Source organism: Acomys minous (assembly GCF_964271855.1).
Source record: "Acomys minous genome assembly, chromosome: 20".
Classification (NCBI taxonomy): domain Eukaryota; kingdom Metazoa; phylum Chordata; class Mammalia; order Rodentia; family Muridae; genus Acomys; species Acomys minous.
In genome coordinates, this window is record NC_140502.1 from 2,498,882 (window position 1) to 2,523,563 (window position 24,682).

Here is a 24,682-nt window from a genome sequence, read left to right on the forward strand (position 1 = left end):
GACTTAGGGGTAGGGCTTAAATAGAAATAAAGAAGTATGTGCAACTAAGCACTCTGGAAGTTGTGGTCCCTGCTTACTCAGGTCCCCACCACAGATCTTCCCTGAGCTCATCTGATTGGTTGTAAATCTTTGTCCAGGAGACAAGTCTTTCTCCTTCACTGGCTGCCTCCAGGGCTTCACTCATTCCTTCTCCTAGCTGGGGACATCTGGGAAAATGTTAAGTGCTCAGGGTCCATTCTCCCAAAGAAGGCAGCATAAGTGTCTCTTTAGAATGCATCCATGTCTGCCAGATAAGCTGGTGATGTCAGCAGACATCACCGTCAAACAATGGTTTTGGCTAGTTCTTTTCTGCATCCAAACCTTTAACAAATCTCTTTCTTCTTTTTAAACTTCATTTTGTCTTTAACTGCACGTTTGCATAGGCTCCTGGGGTGTGTCCACACACACAAGTGCAGGTACTCATGGTGGCCAGAAGAGGGCATCAGATGCCTTGGAACTACAGTTCCAGGTGGTTTTGAGCTGCCCAGTGTAAATGCAAGGATTAAAACTCTTTGTAAGAGCAGTCTGCATCCTTAACTTCTGAGCCATCTCTGTACCCCTTCCCTCTTCTTTACTGCATGACTTCATTCTGTCTTTGAAAAAATATTTTATTAATTTATTCATATTACATCTCAATTGTTATCCCCTCTCTTGTATCCTCCCATTCCTCCCCCCTCCCACTTTCCCCTTACTCCCCTCCCCTATGACTGTTCCTGAGGGGGACCTCCTCCCCCTGTATATGCTCATAGGGTACCAAGTCTCTTCTTGGTAGCCTGCTATCCTTCCTCTGAGTGCCACCAGGTCTCCCCATCCAGGGGACGTGGTCAAATATGGGGCACCAGAGTTTGAGTGAAAGTCAGTCCCCACTCTCCACTCAACTGTGGAGAATGTCCTGTCCATTGGCTAGATCTGGGTAGGGGTTCGAAGTTTACTGCCCATATTATCCTTGGCTGGTTCCATAGTTTGAGCAGGATCCCTGGGCCCAGATCTGCCCCATCCTGTCTTTTTACTTTTTTTGTTGCCATCTTGCTTTACGTCTCATGGCTCCCACCGTCAGTCATTCACCTCTACATATGTGCTGGTCAATCCATTTTTTCCACACAGTAGCCAGAACACTGTTCTATAAACATATGTAGGCTCTCCCTTGTTTAAATTCCACGAGCAGTGCCTGGCGCTCAGAACACAGCATCTCCTCTTTCCCTCTCCATGTTCTACCACACTCTCGATAGCCTGGCTTCTGCATGTTTCTACAAAGTCATTTCACCAGCTACTTCCTTTATAGTACACACAACAATGTGAATTTTAAGTTGTGTGGGGGAGGGTGTGAACGCGTGGGCGTCTTTTCTACCACACTGCACACTCAACAGCAGCTGAGGTCATTTCTACCGAGTGAACCTTCTACCCATGCAGGGAAATCCCTTGCATTGCCTCTGGCATCGAGCTAAACAACAGGCAAACCTTCTTCTCTGGTCCCTTGGCTTCCTTTGTGGCTGTCCCCCCAAACTCCCTAAAACACCTACAAGCAGTGTAGCCATGCCAGGCAGAGAAGATCTGGGAAGGGACCTGGTAGTCTTCAGTCCTTGCTGGCTACTACCTACTGCTGACTGCTACATCCCTCTCTCCTGTGATGATAGTCTGTCTGTACGACCTCTTTACTTGAGAGTTGAGCATCGATGTTTTGTGTCCATCGTTGATGCCCTAGGAGGTCCTATTGGAAGGTCTGCAGGAACCTGGTTCTTCCCTGTAGGGACTTCAAAGAGAAGCAAATGTGAGGATAACCCTCAGCCACAGAGCCAGCGGGAACCCAATTTAGTACGTCCAGCAGCACTTGGTGGCTAGCCCAGGGCCCCCCCACCAGAGGCTTTTGCATGTTGCTGATGAGCAATGCTTGGCCTGAGGTGCAAGGCTGTCCTGGGAAGCAATGAACTTGTTCTTTGGAGAGTTGGGATGTGCAAAGCGAATGGATCCATTACTTATAAGTGGCAGTGGCAGCTACTACCCAGGGAGAGAAAGTGTCCCTTGATAGAGTCAAGCCTAGAACCTTCTTCCTGCTTTGCTGAAGGCAGGTCTTCCCAGAGCCCTCACAGGGTCTCTCAGCCCATGGAGTCTTCAGTGATTAAATGGAAAGTCCAGATTTCCCATGGGCTACCTGTAGTTTTCTGGGAAAAATGCTGCTATTCTCCGAGCTCCAGATTTTGCCTCACAGATGGGATGATTCATTTCTCTCTTTTCCTGGCCTTCAAGGCCTGTTGTGAGATAAGACAGGCAAAGTGCTATGACAGTGCTCCATGCTCAGCAAGTGCTAAGGGGGCATAACGACAGGAAAGGTTATGGTTCTAATGCAGTCATTCTCACCCTGTGAGTTCTGACCCCTTTGGGGTGGCTGAATGAACCTTTTATAGGGGTCAGATATAAAATATTTACACTATGATACATAAAAGTAGCAAAATTACAGGCATGAAGTAGCAATAAAAATTAATTTTATGATTGCAGGTCTCCACACCATGAGGGTCGTAGTATTCAGGAAGACTGAGAACTGCTGCTCTCATGTCTTTAAATACTTAGTGCCTGTGTGGTGATGCTGTTTTGGCATGTATCAGAGTCTTCAAGGTACAGGCCATAGCTCACAGACATAAGCCAATAGGGGTGGGCCTTGAACGCTGGCTCTGCTTCCAGGTCTGCCCAAGATCCTTCCTTCCTAATCTTCTTGGATGGGAACCAACCAGCAATGCTGTGAACTCCCACAGCCACCATGGCTTCCCTGCAACAGGGGACTGGGATCCCTGAAACTGTAAGCCACAGTGAATTTTTTTTTCTCTGTTTTTAATTGCTCAGCCACGTCAGCAGCTAGCTCGGACTGTCAATTTAGCACAGATTAGCATTGAGGGATTGCCCAGGTAAGATAGGTCTGTGGTCCGTGCTGTGGGGTGCTATCTAGATAATTAATCGATGGAGGAGGCCTTGCTCATTGTGGGTGGCACTATTCCGTGTGCAGGCGATTCTAGGCTGTGTAGGAACAGCTGAGAGTGAGTTGGCAAGAGGTTCGGTGAGCAGCGCTCCCCCATGGTTTCAGCTTCACATTCCTGCCTTGACTTCCCTCAAAAGATGGCTGCCACTTATTAGCTGAAATAAATCTCTTGTTTCCCTAAATTTATACGGGCTTGAGAATTCTAACGCAGCAACGGGAGAAACCCAGAACAGCCAGGAGTTTGTCATCGTAGTCAGGTGATGCCGACGCTCCATACCTTTATTGTTATTGTTGTTTTCTTGTTGCTGTTTCTTGTTATCTTGTTGAATAAGTTCCTCACCGCCTTTTTCTATACTGACCGTTAGAAATTTGTTGAAGGGACGAACCAACAATAAAACACTGGAAAAGTCCAAAGGGTTTGGAACACATTTGTTAAAGTGTCATCAGGTTATGTTTTTTTTTCTTTTCCCTGGGCAAGTTCTTGTAGCCTCTAGGGGTCACACAGCTCTGGGCTGCCTCAGGGAGCATGAGAGAAAGCGGGCAGTCCCAAGGGACAGTAGCCTGGGCCTGTGAGAGGAAAGGCCTTGCCTTGGCCTGGCCCCTACAGAGCCTAGGGAGCCATGTGCCTGGCTGAGGGGCCCCTTGGGGAGAGAAACAGCATGGGAAAGAAAATTTGTTGGGGTCAGAGTTTCTTAGGCCCTGCAGAGAGCTGTGGCCTTGAAGGCACTGAGCAAGCCTGTGGGGGAATCTCTTCAGACCTACATGAACTGGAACACTCTCTCCTGGGTGTTTCCCCCCCGCAATGCCCAGAGTGTTTCTACCTGACAAGACTGTGCCTGTGCGGGCTAGAATCCAGCCATCCTGAGGAGTGTCTTTGGTCCAGAGTTCACCAGGGGCAGCTGTCTGAAGTCTGTGCCACCTCTCATACCCGCACCCACAAGGACACAGTGGCAGAGAGTGGGAGCCAGCTGCACACCTGTCTTTGTCACTGCTAACGGTCTCCACACCTGGCAACACTCCCCTAGGATCATCCTTATTCCCAGCACAATGTGAGTACTCATAGGAAGTGCATCAGAAATGGGGTGAGGGGACCCCAAGAACCCATCCCAGAGGAGAGAGATGATTTAGAAGAAAATGTTCACTGGCCTTGTGACCTTGGAGATAAGACCCCCGCCCCCAAGGGATGCTGAGACAGAAAGATGGCTGTCCAGCTGCTCCGGGGCAAGGCAGGAAGACGGTGTGCCTTGCTCCCAAAAGCAGACAGCACACATGCATGGACGATAGCAGGCAGGTTCCATCTGCAGTGATCCTTCACTGGAGCGTCCAGTGCTCAGCGAGCAGGGACTAAACTCACAAGACCTGGTCAGAGAAGGAGTACAGTTGGAAAGCACAGATAAAGTGATGTCTCAACTTAAGACTAGACGCAGTGGAAGAACAGAGGTGGCTGGCCCAGGCCACAAGCCAGAGGAGGCCGCTCTTTTATGAGTGAAAGTGAGAAACTGTAAAATTATAAAATATAAGACGCTTGTTTGCTTGTCCAACTTTACTTGCCCAGTGGTCTGAGAACCTCTCCCAGTTCCCGGAACTGCTAACCTCAAGAGTTCTTCCCTAGTTCCCAGAACAGTTACATGCAAATTTGCAGATATCAGATGTCCTCACAAGAGGTTCCCTCAGGCCAGATGTCCTAATGTCTATATGGATTCCAGTGATAAGCAACCCCACCTGCTTTGAGGTTTTTGCCTTTAAAACTAGCCTGTAACAGCTACTTGGGGTCCTTCGCCTCCTGAGTGCTGAGGAACCCTGACATATCGACAATTGGGACCTTTGGCGTGTCAGTAATAAATTTTACCTATACCTATACCTCTCAGCTGGTGTGACTTGAGTGGTCTCTTGCGGCGACCCCCTTCCCGAATTGGACCCCCAGGGTCCAACAAAAGGCCCTGGGTAGCCACGCAAGGAGTCATAACTTTACCTTCACGTAAGCTGTGGAAGTGCTGATAAAAAGTGTAGATTTTGGTAAAGGGTGGACACATCACAAAAGGCCAGTGCTATCCTATCCTAGGGCTCTCAGGATTTGATAGAATTTGGCCCCATCCCTGGTTCCGGAGAGACAGGTGAAAATCCTTAGGGTTTGGCTATGTTTGTTCTTATGGGTTTCTTGGGTAGCACTTGAGTCTAACGAGAGGGTCCAAGCCAGCAGAAAGACCAACAGTGGCCTTTGAATCACTGTGCCTTTCTGGGGAGAGAGGCAGGACGCTGGGAACCAAACCTAACTACTTGGCCAATGACATACGTAACCAGTCGGATGAAATGGCCTCCAAAGATCTGAAGCCAGTGACGGTAGCCCCACCCCCGTAGCAAGATCCTGTCTCACAAAACCAAATCCACTTAGCAGAGGACCTCAATGTTGGTGAAAAAAAAAAACCTTAAACGTGAGGGCCTGATTCACACCTCACGCTGTGTGTGTTTTTCTTCTTTGTCTGGTCCCCGTTAATGTGTTTTCTAATAAAATTGTGGTTGAAAGTAATCTCCTGGCACTCACGGTCATTCTAGAGAATTATTGGGATCATGGGAGATCATGGGAGTTTTCTCAGTGACCTAGAGACCCCTGAGCTGGTGATGACCAGTGTCCCAGATGAGGACAGTCTAACTGGAATTGGGGAGTTTACACTCACTGCAGGTGGATACCTGCAGAACTGAATTATAACACATCAGCCCAATGGTAGCAAGTTCTCTCTCTCTCTCTCTCTCTCTCTCTCTCTCTCTCTCTCATATTTATTTTACTTTAAATTACACTTATATTGCTGGGTAAGGGCATATGCACACAAGTGCAGGTGTCTATGGGGACCAGAAGAGGGCGCCAGATTCCATGGAGCTGTAGTTACAGGTGGTTGTAGCCTGCTGGATGTGGGTGCTAAGAAGCCAACAGGGGTCCTCTGCAAAAACACCAAAACTGCTGTTAACCTCTGACTCATTTCTCCAGCCCTAAGAAGTGATCTTTTTCATTATATGAGTCCCTATTTTGCCTCAGACACCCTTGATAAGCATTCATACCGCAATCCCCAGAAGGAAAATAAAATAAAACCCAACCCTTTCTGGCCCAGGATCTAGTGAGATGTAGACCTTGCAACAGTCAAGTTGCCTTGAACGCTTGCCGTGTCCTGCTCTCGAAGCCAGGGCGGCAGGGCCGCTTGCTCTGGGGTCATCTGGCTTCTGGAAAGAACACATGAACAGCGTAAGACGTTCATTTCCACAGTGGCAGGAGCGAGGGTTCTGTTTGGGAGGTCCCCGGGACCGCAGTCTGGTTCTGAGACGCCTTCAAGATGCTTCTGCAGCCAGGCATGTGTTCTGACTTTGTCTGTTTATTGAAGAGGCTGAGGGAGGTCTGGTGCGCATTATAGGGTGGGGAGGGCTCATATTCAAGGCAAGCCGGTCCCTGGCCCAGCTGCTATTCCTTCATTTATACACAGAGCCCCCTCTCCCCAAAGAGGGACGCGTCAGACAGAGACCGTATTATAAATCTTTCCCCCCAAAGCGATGTCATTTCATTGTACTTAAAAAAAAAAAATAATTAAACAAAGATGTAAAACATATTTCCGTTGCGTTCATTTACTTCACTTGGCCCGGCGACGTGAGGCTCCTAATTACTTAAATATTTCCTTCTCCTATTTTTCAAAACATTTTTCTAAATTGTCAAAAAACATTCTGGAGACAGTTGGATAAAAAACATAGCGAACATGTGTCTGATTAATTTTTTAAGACAATCAGGATCAAATGTAAAAAGGAAGTGATTGGAGAGGTTTCAGTGTGGCGATAAAAAGGCAGAAATCTCAGCGTGGTGGAATTATTATGGGGACCGGGAATTCGTAATCTTTTCTACAATATTCATTGGATGACAGTCAACGAACTGGCCCAGGGTGTAAATCGTGGGACGGGGAGTGTGGCCTTCAGGAGCTGCACAGGTGGGAACATTTTTCGCCCAGGGGCTCACAGGAAGTGGGATGTCCCCCAGCCCACCGCCAAGCGTGCGAAGTGAGAGATCACTCTGGACGCCCTTTCTTTGTCGCTTGTCATTACAAACAACTCCAGGGCAATCTGCTGGCATCCTGACAAGTGGATCCGTCCCTCATCTGCCAGCTGACGGCCGGGCCACCATCCCGAGGCCATCAATGGAGCCGTTCAATGATGGAAAACCACTTGTCACGGGGAGGTTTATGACATTAACTCTCAAGCGCGTCCTCACTGAATTTTGTTTTACTTTGTTCGATTTATTTTTTTTTTTAAGTCCCAAATAAACAATTGGAATCGGAGAATGTGCTTTCTCCTTCTGGCAAAACAAAACAAAACAAAACAACAAAACTAAAAAAGAAAAAAAAACCACTCCTGTCTTTTTGATTTCCTTTTCTGGCATCCGGCGCTTGGCAAAAGTCACAGGGGGAATGAGAGGTAAGGCCTCCAGCTGGGCTTTCCCACCCTTCTGGAAACTGGGAGATGGCTCCGGGCAGGGGTCGACACTGGGGGTCACGCCATCTGCCAGAATGAATGGGGAAAGTCCTATCTTGCTTATGAGTTTAGGTCACCAAACACTGTGAAATTTACTCTAGGGACCCACCCTAGAGTATATATATGCACACATACTTCATACCTATATATACATACATGTGTGTGTGTGTGTGTGTGTGTGTGTGTGTGTGTGTGTGTATAATCTTAGACTGGCTTCCTGGGAACATGAGCAGGGCCCCAGGGTTATTTGCTCCAGGGTAAGTAGACGTTGTTGTAGGCTCTGTTTCTTAACAATTAAACTTTATTATACAACCCAGCTAGCTTACACAAGAGGGAAAAAAGGTTAAAGGGAAAAAAGAGTGAACCTTCCGGTATCCGTTCCATGGGACAGGTCCTTAGGTGTCTCTGGCCTGCGTGCTGGTCCAGCCTGTTCGCTGATCCACGTGCGCTCAAGCCCGGTCTCAACCTGCTGCTGCTCTCTCCTCTCCGCCTGCCTGTGTCGAGTGCGAAGGGCGGTCTCCTTCTCCCATTGAGGGTCGATTAGAAAAACAATAGTCCAGGGGGAGTCCCCAGGTCTGCTTCCTGAATTCCAGGCCCAGGATGGCTCCACCCAGTCTAGCTCAGGGTATCCATGGGGTGCCCAAGGGTAAAGCCCGCCAAGATTGCTTTCACCTGTGACAAAGCTTTCAGTCCTTCCCACACACTGTGTACTAAAATCTGGGAAGAGGCCAAACCCTAATGTGCTCCCTCCCACGCTTCATCTGTCCCAGGCAGCCTTGCTCAGGGCCCCTCACTGTGCACCTATCTTCTTACAGCTCCCCGCTAGAGGGTACGAGACGCTCACCTGGGCAGGAGATGCCACCAGTTAGTAGCTATGGGTGGAGCAGTGATAATTATATATGACCTTGGCCCCCTCCCTTCACCTTCAGAGGGGAGGTTCTCTCTCTCTGTCTCTTTTTTATTCCAGAAAATATTTGGGGTAGATGTGTGTGTGTGTGTGTGTGTGTGTGTGTGTGTGTGTGTGTGTGTGTGTAGGTTTGTGCATGACACATTATTCCTATAACAGTCAGAGGGTAGCTTTTCCAGAGTTGGTAGTTGTTCGGATGCAGGGTTTCCCATGCCTGCCCCTGTGTTGTATATTCTAGGCTAGGTGACCCATGACCTTCGTGACCCACGACCTTCCAATCGGTTGCGGCGTCCTCATCTCCCTGTAGGAATGCTGGCATTACGGATGCGGCAGTGTGTCTGATTTTCTAGACGAGTCCCAAGGGTCTACCTGAACTCACGTGGCCAAGCTTGTACGGCAAGTGTTTTACCAACCAGGACATCTATCCTGGTTGTGGAGGGCTGTGTTTTCCCATCATTTGCAGCTCCTTGCTGTGTCTCACCTGGCTCCAACGCCAGAGGAGTGTCTGAGCTTTCCTCATCTTTAAGGCAGGGTTATATGCATCTTACACCTGTAATCCAGTGAGGATTTCCTGCCCATCTGTGTGAGCAGAAGAGGCTCTGATGTGTGAAGATTTGGTGGCGGGAGTCTACACCCACCACCCAGAATGCTGTGATCCCTTTGCCCTGTGTGCTGTATGGCTCCATCTTCTGAAAACTCTCCACTCGCTAAGGTGCCACCATACAAGTGGACAAGGAGTTTAACTCCACCCTCCAGTGTGGCGTCAACCATTTCTCACCATTGTTAACAAATCTGAAGCCTCCTGAATAATTCAGAGATGCTACCTAATGATGCTGTTGCTCCCAACTGTTAAGGAAAGTACCAAGGGAATTAATTAACAGTCAATTATATCAATTTTAGATTCAGACATTGATTTCAATGCTGATATCTCTCTCTCTCCTTTCTCTCCCTCTCCTTCTCTCTCTCTCTCTCTCTCTCTCTCTCTCTCTCTCTCTCTCTCTCTCTCTCCTCTATGTGTGTGTGTAAGACTGCGCATACACATGAGTTCCCCCCATCCCAATTTTTAACTTGTCCAAGTTATTTCTAATCAAACATTATTTTGTTTGTCTGCCTATTAGGATGGTTGGTTTTTCCAGACAGTGTTTTTCTGTGTAGCCCTGGCTGTCCTAGAACTCACTCTGTAGACCAGGCTGGCCTCGAACTCACAGAGATCTGCTTGCCTCTGCCTCCTGAGAGCTGGGATTAAAGGTGAACGCTACCTTCTCATCAGACTTGTACATGGGGACAGGCTCAAAATATTTCTGCTCCTTTGCTCTGTTTCATCCAGCTTTAGATGAATAAGGACAAAAAAAGAAAAAAGAAGAAGAAGAAGAAGAAAAGAAGAAAAGAAGAAGAAGAAGAAGAAGAAGAAGAAGAAAGAAGAAGAAGAAGAAAAGAAGAAAAGAAGAAGAAGAAGAAGAAGAAGAAGAAGAAGAAGAAGAAGAAGAAGAAGAAGAAGAAGAAGAAAGAAAAGAAAAAAAACCAGGCATGGTGGCTCATGCCTTTAATCCCAGCACTCAGAGGCAGAGGCAGGCAGATCTCTGTGAATTCAAGGCCAGCCTGGTCTACAAATCGAGTCCAGGACAGCCAAGGCTACACAGAGAAACCCTGTCTGGAAAAACAAAACAAAACAAAGTAAAACAGTCAATATATTCTCAGACAACCGTAAGTTTCCAGTGTTATCTTGATTTTTATATTTATCTGCTTGGAGGAAATGGGGTTTGGATGTATGAACAATAAATTTAACCAAAAATGGGACATTACGCTGGGTGTTATTTGTGCAAATATGTATATGTTTCATCCTAATCGTTACACTGAAGAACTAACTCCCAGTGGCTGGAGAGACAAAGGAGAATTGCGTGTTCTGCGTCTGTTCTGCGTCCACGGCTCACTGCTCACCATCAGAGAGTGTGAGGTTGTCCATCCCACAACTCTGTTCGGCATTTGCTGAAAGTCGGGCATGAGGGAGCTTCTACAAACTTCTCTGAACTTCGATGTTATGAGATGGCGTTTCATTGAAAACAATCTTTTGCTGTGTGATTTGGCAGAAGTCAGCTAGACTGCTTTATGAAAAAAACGACAGCTACTAGCAAAGTAATTAAAGATGTATTTTGCCCAAAGCCAAAGTATTTTTGGAATCAATACCAACCATCTTTAATTTCCCAGTTTTTTTCCCCCCACAGTTGTTCAATATGGGACGTAATGGGGGTAGGCGGAGGGTGTCCTTAATTCTAGAGGGCATGGGGTGGATACCCATCTCTGCTGTCCTTTTTGGGTCTCCCACTGGTCAGCGTGGGGCGAGGGAGCCACCTGACCTCTCTCTGGCCATCTGGCATCTCTGCTGGTTCTTCCCAGAGCTGTTGAAGTCTTTAGCAAGCAGTGGTGGGGGCCAGGGGGTGGTGCAAGCTGAGTTTTGGGGCAATCCTTCTAGGTTTGGGTTAGAGAGGAAGAGGCAGAGTCCTGCATGTATGCAGGGCAGAGGCCCCTGCCCCACAGCCTCTTTATAGGAGGCAGCTTTGGTGGTTGGCTGAGGGCCTCCTGCAGGTGACGGTCCAGGTTCACCCATAGGCTTCCTTGGTGTGTGGTGCTGGGTTGACAGAGGATTGTAAAGCTGCCTAAACATCTGTCTCTCTGCTCCTCTTTCATATGCCAGACTGACTCCATTCACCTTCCTGGCATCTTCCTGGATGCTTCGTGAAGTCTTCTTAGGATGCCTCACCTTCCCCCCACCCCACCCCCCCCCCACGCCTACCTCCTACACCTTACAGCGTCAGCTCCCTTCCTATGGCTGATGGCTCGCTCTCCTTAAAGGCCAAATCTTAGCACAAAGCCAACAATTTCCTCACCAATTCATATTCTTATCACGGTCTGGGACTTAAAATACAACCCCCCCCCATGGATGTGGTTGGTACACTCAAGAGTTTTTCTGCAGTCACATTTGCCCCTGGGCCTCTCACATCTTTAGCTTAGAGTTACCTGAATCCAACTTTGGATAGCATCTTAAAATATGCCCTCCCTCTCTCTGCTCCTGACACAACTGTTAAACATATGTCATATGTGGGTGTTGATACCTTGTGGTATGTATAGCCAAGTGTCACTCAAAGGTGGAGATGTTTTTGGAGGAATGGGCTGTTGGGCCATTTGGATTTGGTCATTGAGAGAACATCACAAAATGTAGCTCTGTAAGCTGACAGGACAGTGACATCATAAGGGGACACAAATGCGTGGGGCCATGTTTATAATATATGCAGTTCAGAGACATCATTATATGGTTCATGACTGTGAAGGGCATGGGGAGAGAGAGAGAGAGAGAGAGAGAGAGAGAGAGAGAGAGAGAGAGAGAGAGGGGTACACACAATATTTTGCTGCTCATATTTTGTTGATAGCCTCTCCTAAAGAGCAAATGGTATCTTGTGTCTTTGCTATAAAGTGCACCGACATTTCTCCTAGTCACGTGGACAGCCGTGCTGAGGACAGGATGCTTGTGTTCCTTGGCCCAATATTTCACTATCTAGGTGTTATGGCTTCTCCTTGCTTTGGATCTTAACAAGGCATTAATTCTCCCCTCATTGATATGCATAGTCAGACGTAGTTAATCTTTGGGACACTTGCTGGTCAGGTGCCTGGGATAAGCCGGGATTAAGGGAATCCTGATTGTCCATCTTCCCAAAGTGCCAAATGGGCTCAGGAATTCAGAGTTCAGAGGGGGTGTGCTTGACATCAGCAGAGCTGCCCATGGACACTGCCTGTGGCAAGGTTGGGTGTGCCCCAAGGGGACTTTGATGCATGGCAGGACTGACAGTGACTGTGGAATAGTCTTTGAGGAGATAGGTCCCCGTATCCTTGTCTTTACGCTAGCGTGGGATCTGAACCCAGTCTTAAGGGAGGTCCTACCTTGTGTTTGTGGTTTTATAGGAGGGTGGGAAGTGTCTGAAGCCCCTTCTGCACATGGCCGTCTGAGCTGTCCTGGAAGAAGACAGAGTCGAAACAGTCACCACTTGCCAGAACCTCGATTTTCATTCTCCCTCCCTGGACCACGAGCTTCAAGACGGGTGGTTTAAAAGTGTTGATGAGTATCTTCTGCCTTGTCAGGATAGCTCCAGAAGATAGACTGTGTGCCTGTCCTCAAGCCTTCCCTGTACCCCTGGGGCCTCAGTGTGCCAGCCCATGGGTGGTCTGGGAAGAGCTTGTGAAAGCTGCATTCTTTTTTCCTCTCAATGTGTGCCCAGTGTGGGGTAGCTTGGGTGAGCTCAGCTCCTCCACCATCTGATGTCTCCTCCTCCTCCTCCTTTTCTTTCTCTTCTTCTTTCTTCTTCTTCTTCTTCTTCTTCTTCTTCTTCTTCTTCTTCTTCTTCTTCTTCTTCTTCTTCTTCTTCACCACAGGGTTTTCCTGTGTAGTTCTGGCTGTCTTAGACTTGAATTGTAGACCAGGCTGGCCTCGAACTCACAAAGATCCACCTGCCTCTGCCTCTTGAATGCTGAGATTACAGAACGTACGCCATGCCTTAATGAAGTTGCACGACACTCCATTTCAGCCCTTGTTCTCCTGAAGATGCCCCCTCCCATCCAAAACCACTCCACCTTTGCTCACATGCAACATCATCACCATCATCATCATCATCAGCAGCAGCAGCAGCAGCAGCATCTGCAGCGTCAGCTAGGTTGCCCTTGTTCGATGGGCTGTGCCGGTTCTTAACTTCGACTCTAAAGTCAGACCATAGGGATTGGTAAAAAGATGCTTTCATACCTTGCTGGTCAAACAGGAAACCAGTCTAGGTCTGTTGGAGGAAGAGGTGGAAGTAGAGACTGAAAATAAGCACTGGGGCAACGCCTCAAGCAGCCATTCAAGATAAGAAGCCGAGTTAGGTAGTTACCAGAACCCTGAAGGTAGATCATTCCCAGAAAATCTGGCAATGGTGGTGCATGTCTGCCATCCCAGCTCTGGGGCTGTGTCAACACCAGGGTACCTGGGGCTCGCTGGCCCACAAGCCGTGCTCAATCAGTGATCTCCAGGCCAGGAAAAGCCTGTCTCAAAGATCGAGGCAGTGTCACTTGGGGAAGGCACTAAAGACTGACGTCTGACTATCATGTAAACCCCATGCACAGGTGCACCAGCACACACACACACACACACACACACACACACACACACACACACGGACACACATGCACATGAAAGGGGGAGGGAGAGAGGGAAAGGGGGAAAGGATAGGAGAGCAAGAGGAGAAAACACGGAGAGAACTTGCACACTAGTGTGGTGGTGGCAAAGACTTACAGTCCCAGCAGCGGGAAGAGGTCGAGGGTGATTATAAATCTGAGGCCAGCCTGAGGCTACATAGAGTCATAGAATCCTCTTTCCCACTCTCCTAAATTCTGTCTCTTGACTTTTTTCTCCTCCCTTTCACTAACCCCCCTCCTTTCCCTCCCCTCTGTCCTCCTCTCCCCTCCTCTTCCTCCCTCCTTTCCTCCCATCTGCTCCCGCATCCTTCTCTCTCTCTCTCACTCCCTTTCTTTTTACCCCTCCCTATTTTTCTCCATGGCAGAGCTCACTCTGCCACCTCTATGCTTTCTTAGGCATACCAAAGGGGATCTAAGAATTTCATTCTAACACTTGAAATAGTGACAAACTGAGGAGAGTTCTACTCCCGTGAGCGCGGGAGCCAACACAGCAACAGCCAGACAACCCTGAGTGCAGCTGTGTTAAAACAAAAACAAAAACAAAAAAACAAAAAACTGCTGGTGCCATACATGGGAAGAGTAACTGCTGGTGCCATACAAGGATGAGACATCAGCTGTGCACCTAGCTGGGCTGTGTCCTGTGGAGAGCTACATTTGCCCAGTGCCTTATGTTGGAATAAATTAAAGACAAAGGAATGATTCTAGCTTCTATAAATGTGTACTTGTTCATGGCTTCGGGATGGTTATTGGATGACCTGGAGGATACACAGCAAGCATCCCAGTCGATGCACTAAGGTAGAGAAGACACAGAGGCTCTGGTAGTTTCTGCTAACAAGCGGAGCATCTTCATGAGACTTCAACATTCCGAAAGGACAAGAAGATTCTGGCCCATCTCCAGATTCTCCAGCCCATCTCCAGATTCTCCAGCCCATCTCCAGATTCTCCAGCCCATCTCCAGATACTCCAGTCCATCTCCAGATTCCCCAGCCCATCTCCAGATACTCCAGCCTATCTCCAGATTCTTCAGCCCATCTCCAGATTCTCCAGCCCATTTCCAGATTCTCCAGCCCATCTCCAGATACTCCAGCCCATCTCCAGATACTCCAGTCCATCTCCAGATACTCCAGCCCATCTCCAGATTCTCCAGTCCATCTCCCGATTCTCCAGTCCATCTCCAGATTCTCCAGCCCATCTCCAGATACTCCAGTCCATCTCCAGATACTCCAGCCCATCTCCAGATTCTCCAGCCCATCTCCCGATTCTCTTCCCATATGATGTAGTGTCCTGTCCCTCAGAGGACTCTGGCTAGGAGGCAGCATTTCTACTGCCTCAGCTCTGAATTAATGGATTTGCTGTGGGGGAGGTGAAAAAGCCACTCTATCCTTTGCCCTTTGAGGTAAATAGTTCAGTGCATCAGCCCAAGGTGCAGGGAATAGAGAAACCCCAGGGGCATAAGAGCTGTGTGGAGGGGAAGGATGTGTCCTGCAGACCAAGTCCTAAGGGCCACACTTGTCATAGAGATCTCTGTCTGGGGACATCTGAGGTCACCTTTAGTGCTCTTCCTAGCCCAAGGCCCAAGTGTTTTTATTTACTTTTCAATTGCTGTGACAAAACACCCTGGCCAAAACAACTTATTTAAAATAGAATTTAACTGGGCGTAGCGTTTCAGAGGGCTAGAGTCCGTGATGGTGGAAGAAAGGCCCTGATGGCAGGACAGCTGAGCTCGCACCCTGATCCACAAGCAGGAAGCACACAGACAAAGTAGGAATGCCTCAAGTCTCCAGAAACCTCAGCGCCAACCACAGCGACACGCCACCAAGACGCCACTCCCAACCAGGTCCACCAACAAGGCACCGACTAAGTATTCAAACATAGAAGCCTGTGGGGCCACCTTACCACTTCTGCCTGCTTCATGCTTCTGAGCTCCAGAGAATAGGCCAGTGAGTTCTCAATAAGGGCAGGAGGTGCCCTGGGGGAGGTTCCCGAGGTGCACGGCGGTACTCGATAGTGTGAGCTCCCAGGCAGGTGTGTCTTCTTTTCTTTTCCCGGCAGGCTGGAGTGATTGACAGACCCCTATAACAGTTGGGGATATCGTGTCATTTCCCCAGTGGCTAGGATAGACATCGTGTCCAGTGGCCAGTGGCTCTGCCTTCAACACACGCAGAGGGCCATGCATGGCGGTGGGTGATAGGCATTTGTGAACAAGAGGAAAGCCTCTTTCATGGGACATAGGCCTTCGGTCTTTAGCTAGAGCCAGCTGATGGTGGTTCCTGATGACTCGCAGATGTCACAGAGGACATCTGACTGCCAGAGAGTGCAGCAACTTGCAGAGTGGCAGACACCGTCAGACAAGAGCATGTGTCACTCATCTTAGCACCCTAATGTCCCCAAATTGTCCACCACTGTAGTCCACAAGCGCCAGTACCAAGGCTCCATTTTGCAGGGTGTGGTTCTTGGTTGAAGGGCGTGATTGCTAGTTTTATGTCAACTGGACACAAGTTGGAGTCATCTGGAAGGAGGGGCCTCAGTTGAGAAAACGTCCCCATGAGATAGGGCTACAGGCAAGCTTGTCAGGCATTTTTGTAATTAATGATTGATGGGGGAGGGCCCAGCCCATTGTGGGTGGTACCACCTAGGTGTGGTGGTCCTGGGTCCATAAGAAAGCAGGCTGGTAAGCCATAACAAGCCAGCCAGTAACGCCTGGCGCTGTGGAGCATTCAGCACTCAGGGAGGCAGAGGCAGGTGGATCTCTATGAATTCGAGGCCAGCCTGGTCTACAAAGTGAGTCCAGGACAGCCAGGGCTACACAGAGAGACCCTGTCTTGAAAGAAACAAAACCAACCAACCAAACCAAACTAAAACACAACAAACAAACAAACAAGCCGGTAAGCAGCCCCCCTCTGTGACTTCTACAGCAGCTCCCTTCTCCAAGTTTCAGCCTTCCTTGAGTCCCTGACCTGACTTCTTCTAGCGAGGACCACAGGGTAAAGTAACTAGACCCTTTTCCTCCCCAGCTTGCCTGTGGCCACGGTGTCTCATCATAATCATAGTAGCCCTGACGAGGACAAAGGAGTGTAGAGCCCAGGCTCTGGGAAGTTTGAGTTAGGTAGCTGGTGTCGTCTTAAAGCGACACGGATATAAACCATTCCCTCAGCCTCTTTCTCAAACACCCTCAGTTTCCGAGTCGGCAAAAAGACAATAGTAACTAGACCATGTGCGCATGCGCGCAGGGGTGCTGCGCAGATGATGTACGCAAAGGGCCTAGTGCTCACACGAGATGCTTCGCCTGTGATCCCCGGACATGGTAAGTAGCCCCGCGCAGTGGCCTTGTCCCTCTGTTTTCCATGAGCTGAAGCCAGCTGTTAGCCTCAGATACTCCTCCTAGTGACAGAAAAATCTAAGGCCAGCTCTTGGCTGGACGTGGCACTGGTCTTCTGATGTGAGGAGAGGAAGGAGAGGCTGTTTAGGGGGAGACTGGCTCCTGCCCTCTTGGCTTTGCTGCTGGTGTTGAACAAAGGTCTTTAGGCTTGTTTGCGGGGGGGGGGGGGGTTGCCACACCTCGAGGAGATAGCCTCAGTGCTGCCTGGAGTCATGTAGGAGAGGTTGGGGCTTCTCCCTTGGTCATAGAGAGGAAACTTGGGTGTCTGACCCCAACTCTCCTCACGCTCCACCGGTCTCTCTCTCCACTTGTTTCGTCAGCGCTGGGACTGTCAGCTCAGACCTGACAAGTGACACGTCTCAGGCTCATGCTGACTAGATAATCAAAGTCTTGTCAGGGCTGTCAATATCCTGCAGATAGAGAGGACAAAAGAAGAGTTTCCCCAGAACCCACCGCTGCACGCAGAGCCTGTCGAAGCCTCTTGCCGCAATCATCTGTTTTTGTTCCTAAAATGTCACTCGGGGTGGAACCCATGGGCTCAGCATCACAGAAGCCCAAAATAAGCCAATATTAAGATTCGAAAATGGGACTTTTCTATGTTGTACAATATCATCTAGGCACTTTACACGTTTAAAAAAGCACATGTGTCTTCCGGTCACATTGACTATAGTTAAACCCTTGACAAAAGATGTTTCCATTAAAATTATATTCTTAAGATATTGGGTGTAGAGGTACACGCCTACACTCTTCTGCATGCCGGGGGTGGGGTGGGGGATGAGGCAGGAGAAACACAAGTTTGAGGTTAGCCTGGGGCACACAGGGCTAGCCTGTTTCAAACGCAAATCAAACAAAACTCTGGGCTGGAAAGTGCCTACGCTGCATCTTTTAGCAACCTCAGTAACTCGTGGCTGCTCTGGATCTGAGCAGCGAGATGAGTGCGGCTTTCTCACGTCCATGCTTCGGTGTCCCTTCTGCAGCATGCGTGTCTGTGAGCAGCCACCCTAGTCTGAGAGCGGCAGCCAGTCATCTGTCCGCACTGAGTCTCCACAGAGCCTGGGGCCACCTTGATACACTTGACACGCTCCTTGGAATTTAAGGTGGGTGTATGGGGTGGGGGGGGGGAGGAAGGGGTGGAGTCAGGGACTGTGGTCTTTGGGCACCCCTGGCCAGTGTCTACTCTTCACCCTCAAATCAGAGCATAGCTGTCACCAGGGAACGGCTCTTATCTAGTGACGCTAAGGCAGTGAGCTGTCTGCCTCCCTTGCCAAGGAGATCTCTCTCCCTCCTTTCCTCCCCATCTCTCTTTTTCTCTCCGCCCTCTCTTCCTGTTGGGAGTCATACACACACACACACACACACACACACACACACACACATATATATGTGTGTATATATGCATGTATATATGCACAAAGCCATGTGAATAGTGTGTGTGTGCACATGAGTGCGTGCATGCGCGTAGTGAACATTGCTTAGTAATGAAATGACTTATGGAGGGCTAGTCGGTCCCAGAAACCCTTCAGAACCTCACTGGCCTGCTGAGGTTAGGAGACCCGGCCTGAGGATGAGCACTTCAAACAGACGCAGACGTCTCTTGCTCAGATAAACAAGCCCCCCCCCCCCCCCCCCGGCATCTTGCCCTTGTGAGAGACTGGGGCGGCAGAACCCTTCTCAAGCCAGGTTTCCAGCAGCTCTGCGGACACATGGACCTCCTCCCCCCGCCCCCCCCCCCCCCCCCCGGCATCTTGCCCTTGTGAGAGACTGGGGCGGCAGAACCCTTCTCAAGCCAGGTTTCCAGCAGCTCTGCGGACACATGGACCTCCTCCCCCCGCCCCCCCCCCCCCCCCCCCGGCATCTTGCCCTTGTGAGAGACTGGGGCGGCAGAATTTGTCTCCTTGCTTCTGGGGACTCCAGGCACCTCTCTTGCAGCCTCTCTGCTTGCGGAGCTTAATCCTCTAAAACAGTGGAACTCCTCAGAGTTCCATCTGTTACATCTCTCTTCCGCACCCCAAGGCGAGGGGCCTTTCCATACCCTGTGTGGTTACCAATGGGAGTAAGGATGACGCCTGCTTCTTGTTACACACACAGTTCAGCCAGAGATGGGAACAGGGTCATGAGACAGAACACATGCAGAGGATGGGTTACGTCAAGGAGGGGGCAGTTGTGCCTCAGCCTAGAGCATCATGGGAGACTTTCTGGAGGAGCTAACACCTGAGCTGGCCTTAGCACCTGTATTGGTTGGTTTTTGTCAGCCTGACGTAAACTCAGACATAACTAGGAAGAAAGAACCTCATTTGAGAAAAGGTTTCCATCATATTGGCCTATTGGCAAGTCTTGATTAATGATTGCTTGGTGTGAGTGGGAATGGTACCAATCCTGGGCAGGTGGGCCTGTGGTACCCAAGAAAGCAAGCCAGTAAGCAACTCCCTGCGGTCGTTCCTGCCCCCAGTTTCCTGTTTTGAGCTCCTGTCCTAAGGTCCCTCAGCGATGGATTTATGATCAGGATGCCTAAGAAACACTTTCTTCCCCAGCTTATTTGAATGCCTGTGCTTTTCATTTTGTTTTGCTTGTTTGTTTTTAACCACAGCAACAGCAATCAGAGTAGGGTAGATGTAAAAGTAAAATGAAGTCAAAAAAAGGTCTGGTGTCTCCCTGGTTGAGTTGACGGTAACCAAACAGGTCCTCCTTGCAAATGAAGTATCTGGTGACTGATAAAATATGAGGAAGCTGCTAGGGTAAAGGGCTTGACTTGCGGGGTGGTAGCTCTCAATGTCCCCCATTTGGCTTTGACAACGACTGCATCCTAGAGCAACATCCTCAACCAGCTTACCTCTGCGGAGCATCTGAAAAACCTTTAGAAGACTCCAACCCTGAAGGAGAGATAAGCATTTTTTTTCTTGTTTAGATCACAAGTGGGGGATGAGAAAAAAATTTGTGAGGGAGCAGGCGATGTTTATCCCCTCAGAAGTCGAACCACCGTGTGGGGGAGATGGGTTATTAACCAGCTGAAAAACATCCTGGAACAAATTCTGAGAGGAGGTATAAAAATGAGCCAAAACCAAGAGGCGGGGCCTTTGGAGACTTGGGATAGTTTTGGCTGCTCATCGCTCTGCTTTGAGATGCTCCGGCTTTGGGGCTCCGGGCTCTGGCGGCAGTTCCGTGTTCCTGTTGCTCCAGGTTCCAGCAGAGGAAATCCTGCTAATTACGACAGGAGAATCGCTCCTCGGAACCCATATCCTTACGGTTTTGTTATTGTAGTCTTTAATCTCCTTTTTCTATTGTTCATGCTAGTCGGGTTGTAAATGAGGTACTCTGGGTTAATAAGTTCGCAATAAAATATATTTGCTAAGAAAATTGAGCCTACACAGCCCTCCCAATTGCTTTGTCCTGTTCCAACCAGCTCTGTAATCCCGAAGCTAAACCAGACAGGTCTTCTAGAAGCCAACTGCACCAACAGTCACTGGGCCTCTGCTTTTAAGGTGCTATCGATGTAGGAATTCTTGTGGAGTTATAGTTCCCCACCCTGAGGCTCCATCAACTCTCAGCCAGTCATATTTAGGAAGGAGTCAAGGGGACAGGGGGGCGTGCGCGTGTGTGTGCAAGCCAATATTCCCCTGTCTAATTTATATTTTACATTCCTGTAAAATCATGCTTAGGGTATTTTGGTAATCTCTGCTGAGATTAAGTGTAATGCTGTACATTTAATTGATATAAGTGGTTTCAATTCTCCTTAATATGACAAATCTCCAGTGTGAAATATTCTTAGTTAATGATCAACATAAAATAGAGTTCATTTTTTAATATGAGTACAAGATTTGAATTAATTTGTAGCTGGAGCAGGGGTTATTAAATTGTGTGTTCACGCACTGTGCAGTGGCATATATGTGGTCACACATGTGGGGGACATGTGCGGTCATACATGAGGATTAGCACACACACATGCACTCTGTATAAAATCCCAAGGGGTTGTGTTTCTTCTGGGCTGAGTCAAGAGTCCCCACCCTTCCTCAGTCCTCCGTCCTGGAAAGGCATCTTTTAGTACTTCATATATACTGAGATGCCCAGGCCCTTCTTTTCCATTGTGGTCTTGGTCTCTGGTGCACACGGAACTGTGTCTGGTGTCCTAGGTCCCTTGGCCTGAGTCCAGGGGCAGGATGGGTGCCGTATCAAAGGCTGGACAGATGCTGTGAAAACTATGCCAAGGTCATCTGCTCCTCCCAACTTGGTGTCTGGCATGCAGCAATTACTGGCTTGACAATTAGCATACTGCCGTGCCGTGATCCAAACCATATGATAGCTGACGTCATCCGGAGACTTCCATGAGAGGCTCGGCTTAAAGAAGTTCCTCAGGGTTATGTCCAGGAAGAAGGCCTCTTGGTGCTGCCGGTCAAAGCAAAGGTTGCAAGCGTTTGTGGGGAAACCAGGGCCAAGGTCTGGGTCTGTCACCCTTACGTCAGTAACAGAGTGACAACATTATAACTGTTAAAGAGAAAGTGGGTGGGTGGGCGGTTCGGGGGTGGGGAAATGGGGCTTTGAGGATAAACGCCAAAGAGAATTTGAATATTGCAGAAACCGTTGGAGGTGTCGGCCTGCAGGAAGTGTCTGCTCAGCCTGGACTTCCGATTCCCTTTGCAGCTGAGACGCGACACGTGGCTGAGATGCCGTCAAGTTCTTTGGGATGTGGACCATTTCAGAGAGGCTGTCGCACTTAACATAATTTCCAGTTCGCAGTCGCCTCTCTTTAACAACGATGGGATTGGAATCCCACTAACAATGAGGCTTTACCCACCCCCTCCCGGAGACCAGGATGGGGTACCGGAAGACCGTGCACAGTCGAGTTCGAGTTCAATTTCTATCGGTTTATGTGGCTACAGAAAGAATCTTTAATCACATATACAATATTATTGGCAACGCCGTGGAATAAAAAAGGCCGAACGCTTCAGTTTTCTAGATTTCCTTTTATATTTCAAAATTGCTTTTCTTTCAAATTAGTGCATCCTATACATTTTCTTAAAAGAAATTACTTATAGCTTCACTTCCCCCAGCACTCTTTTGTTGGCTTACCCATTCTTTTTAAAACCACCAGCTCACGGGGGCTGCAGCCTTTCAAATGCTTTGCATTACAGCATGAAAAGCTTGGGTGTACTCTGCTGTAATTTTTAAGAATGGCATAATTTTAATTAGAAATGTATAGATGGATAAAAATAATGCAGCTTCACGTTACTAATTAGGTATTTTATTACTCTTGGATTTAAAGAAGTGAGCTGGCTTCTAGCAAGGCGTTGAGGAAGGGGGGGGGCGTGTAAAGGCTTCCACAAGGCTCCCCAGGAAAAACCCAGGTGCTGCAGGACATACCTGGTCCTGCCTGAGGGAGGCTGGGGTGCTCTATGGTAGGAAAGGATGGAGTGGAAGACGGGGGTAGGGGGTGGGGGTGGGGGGAAGGAACACTCCCAGCAAGAAAAATGCAAAGACATCAGCCAAGAGCTGGGAAAACGTCCTCTCTGGAAGCCAGGATCAAGCAGCCAATACAGCCGGCCATTTTGAGTGTGTCTCACTCCTCCAGTGAGCACAAGTCCCAGTCAGGCCAGCTAAATACAGGCTTTGTTTTTATTACTTGCTTAGCATTTCCAGACAAATAAATCCGTGGCTAACTGAGTGGCACCTGCCACATGTTTCAAAAGCTCATCTGACGTGCTTTAAGCAGAGAGGCCTGTGGTGTGGAACGGCTGCCTCTAGGAAGCTGGTCATCCTCTGGGCTTTGTTTGGATGAGGTGGTCTCCTCCGGGTGGCCACAGAGATGCAAAACCCCGGCTTTGTTCCAAGTCCCTGACCTGACTCTCCAGCCGGGATGCTGGAACGGAAGCCGGTGTTATAGGGGCACAGTTGTGGCATTTGGGGGGTGCCTCTGATTGCAGTACCCCAAAGCTATGGGCACAGGCTTTTCCTTGAGATGAGGACAACTCTTCTTCTTTTTTTTTTTACTCCAGGCCTTTGGAGCCAGGGAACTCATAGAGAGCACCATGGGTTTGATAAAGTACATGAGTGTCCTTGACACGGAGCACGTCCTCTGGATGGAAAAAGGACCTGCTATGCTCTGGTCCTGTCGCCTGTGGTCTGCATGGTCTGAGCACGGTCTCACCCTGTGAGGACAGATATGAGTTCTTAATTGCCCAGGTACACCCATGACTGACGAGGCCAAGGATGCCTCGAATCCTGGCTGCCAATCTAGGGACTTCGTTAACTCTCTACACCTGAGGTGAAGCAAGCTAAAGGAACGATGGGGTTAATGGAGGCACTTCCAGTGTGTGCAACTTCTGCAGAGGAGGGAGCGTCTTCCAAGAGAAGCAGAGCAGCTTCCCCCTATCTGCAGAGGAGGGAGCATCTTCCAAGAGAAGCAGAGCAGCTTCCCCCTATTAGAGATGGTTTGAGGCCAGGAACCTCCAGCCTGTCGCATTTGATTACGCAGCCTACTAATCAACAGAGCACCCAGCAGCATCCTGACGCGGGGAAGCCAGCATCTGTTGTTCTCACGCCTGCCTTTGGAGCAGGAACATTGCCAAAGGCTGCGGAGACTGCTTAGCTGGGTATAAAAGACCTCAACTGGCCAAGAAAGTCCTGGTTGGCTTTGAGTGAAGGATTTCTTTAAATGGGGCATAAAATGAATTAATTGAATTACATCAAAAAAAAAAAAAAGCTCCTAGATTTCTTTGAGAAAAAAATGCAAATGAACTGTGTCTGGTTAGAAATATAAGAAGATACCCATTGCTATGGTTTCCATGACCTCAGCAAAATGCGTGACCTCAGATTCCCACCCTCTCCTCTCTTTTGAGACTATGCAAGGCAGATGAAGCATATTTCTTAGGACAGTAAACTTGTCCTTTAACCTCTGCTGTTGACATTTTATAAAGTCTTTATGTGTATAGATGTTTTGCCTGCGTGTATATCAATGTACCCTGTGTGTTCAGTGGCCAGAGAGGGCTGAAAAAGGAATCAGATTCCCTGTAATTGGAGTTTAGACAGTTGTGAACTGCTGTATGGACTCTGGGATTTGAACCCCTAGTCCTCTGGGAGACCAGCCAGTGCTCTTAACCACTGAGCCATCCCTTCAGCCCTTCCTGCCAACATGTTTAATTCCCTTTATTTCAGTTAACCAGGAGTACAGCACTCAGAGGATGTCATACGTCCACTGATTTCTGCTGGTACAAGGACTGACCTAGGTTTGGTGTCACTGCCAGCAAGACTAAACTAATTCACCATTTTTCTCTAACTTTGGGTTGATGGTGCTGTCAACGGGCCAATAAAAATGAATATTTATTGGATGCCTCACTTAGGTCAGGACCCAGGGATTGGGAAAACAGAGTGCGAGGAAATGTTGCTTCATGGATCATACATACAAGCCTTTGGCAAAGCCACTTAACATGACAGAGAGCAAAGGGATTTCTAAACCTCCTAGACAGAACTGCCCAGGGGAATAGGAGAGGAACGTCAGCAGAGGAAGGTGGAACAGGCATGGCTGGGAGAGGCCTCAGAAGCAGGATCTGAAGGACAGCTGGAATGTGGCGAAGTAGGAAGGAGGAGGCACGGAACATTCCCAAGGCCAGGCACTGTCTATAGGAAGGGACTCACAGAAGATTCCCCACCTGGAGCATGTTTTCTAACCTTTCAGTAA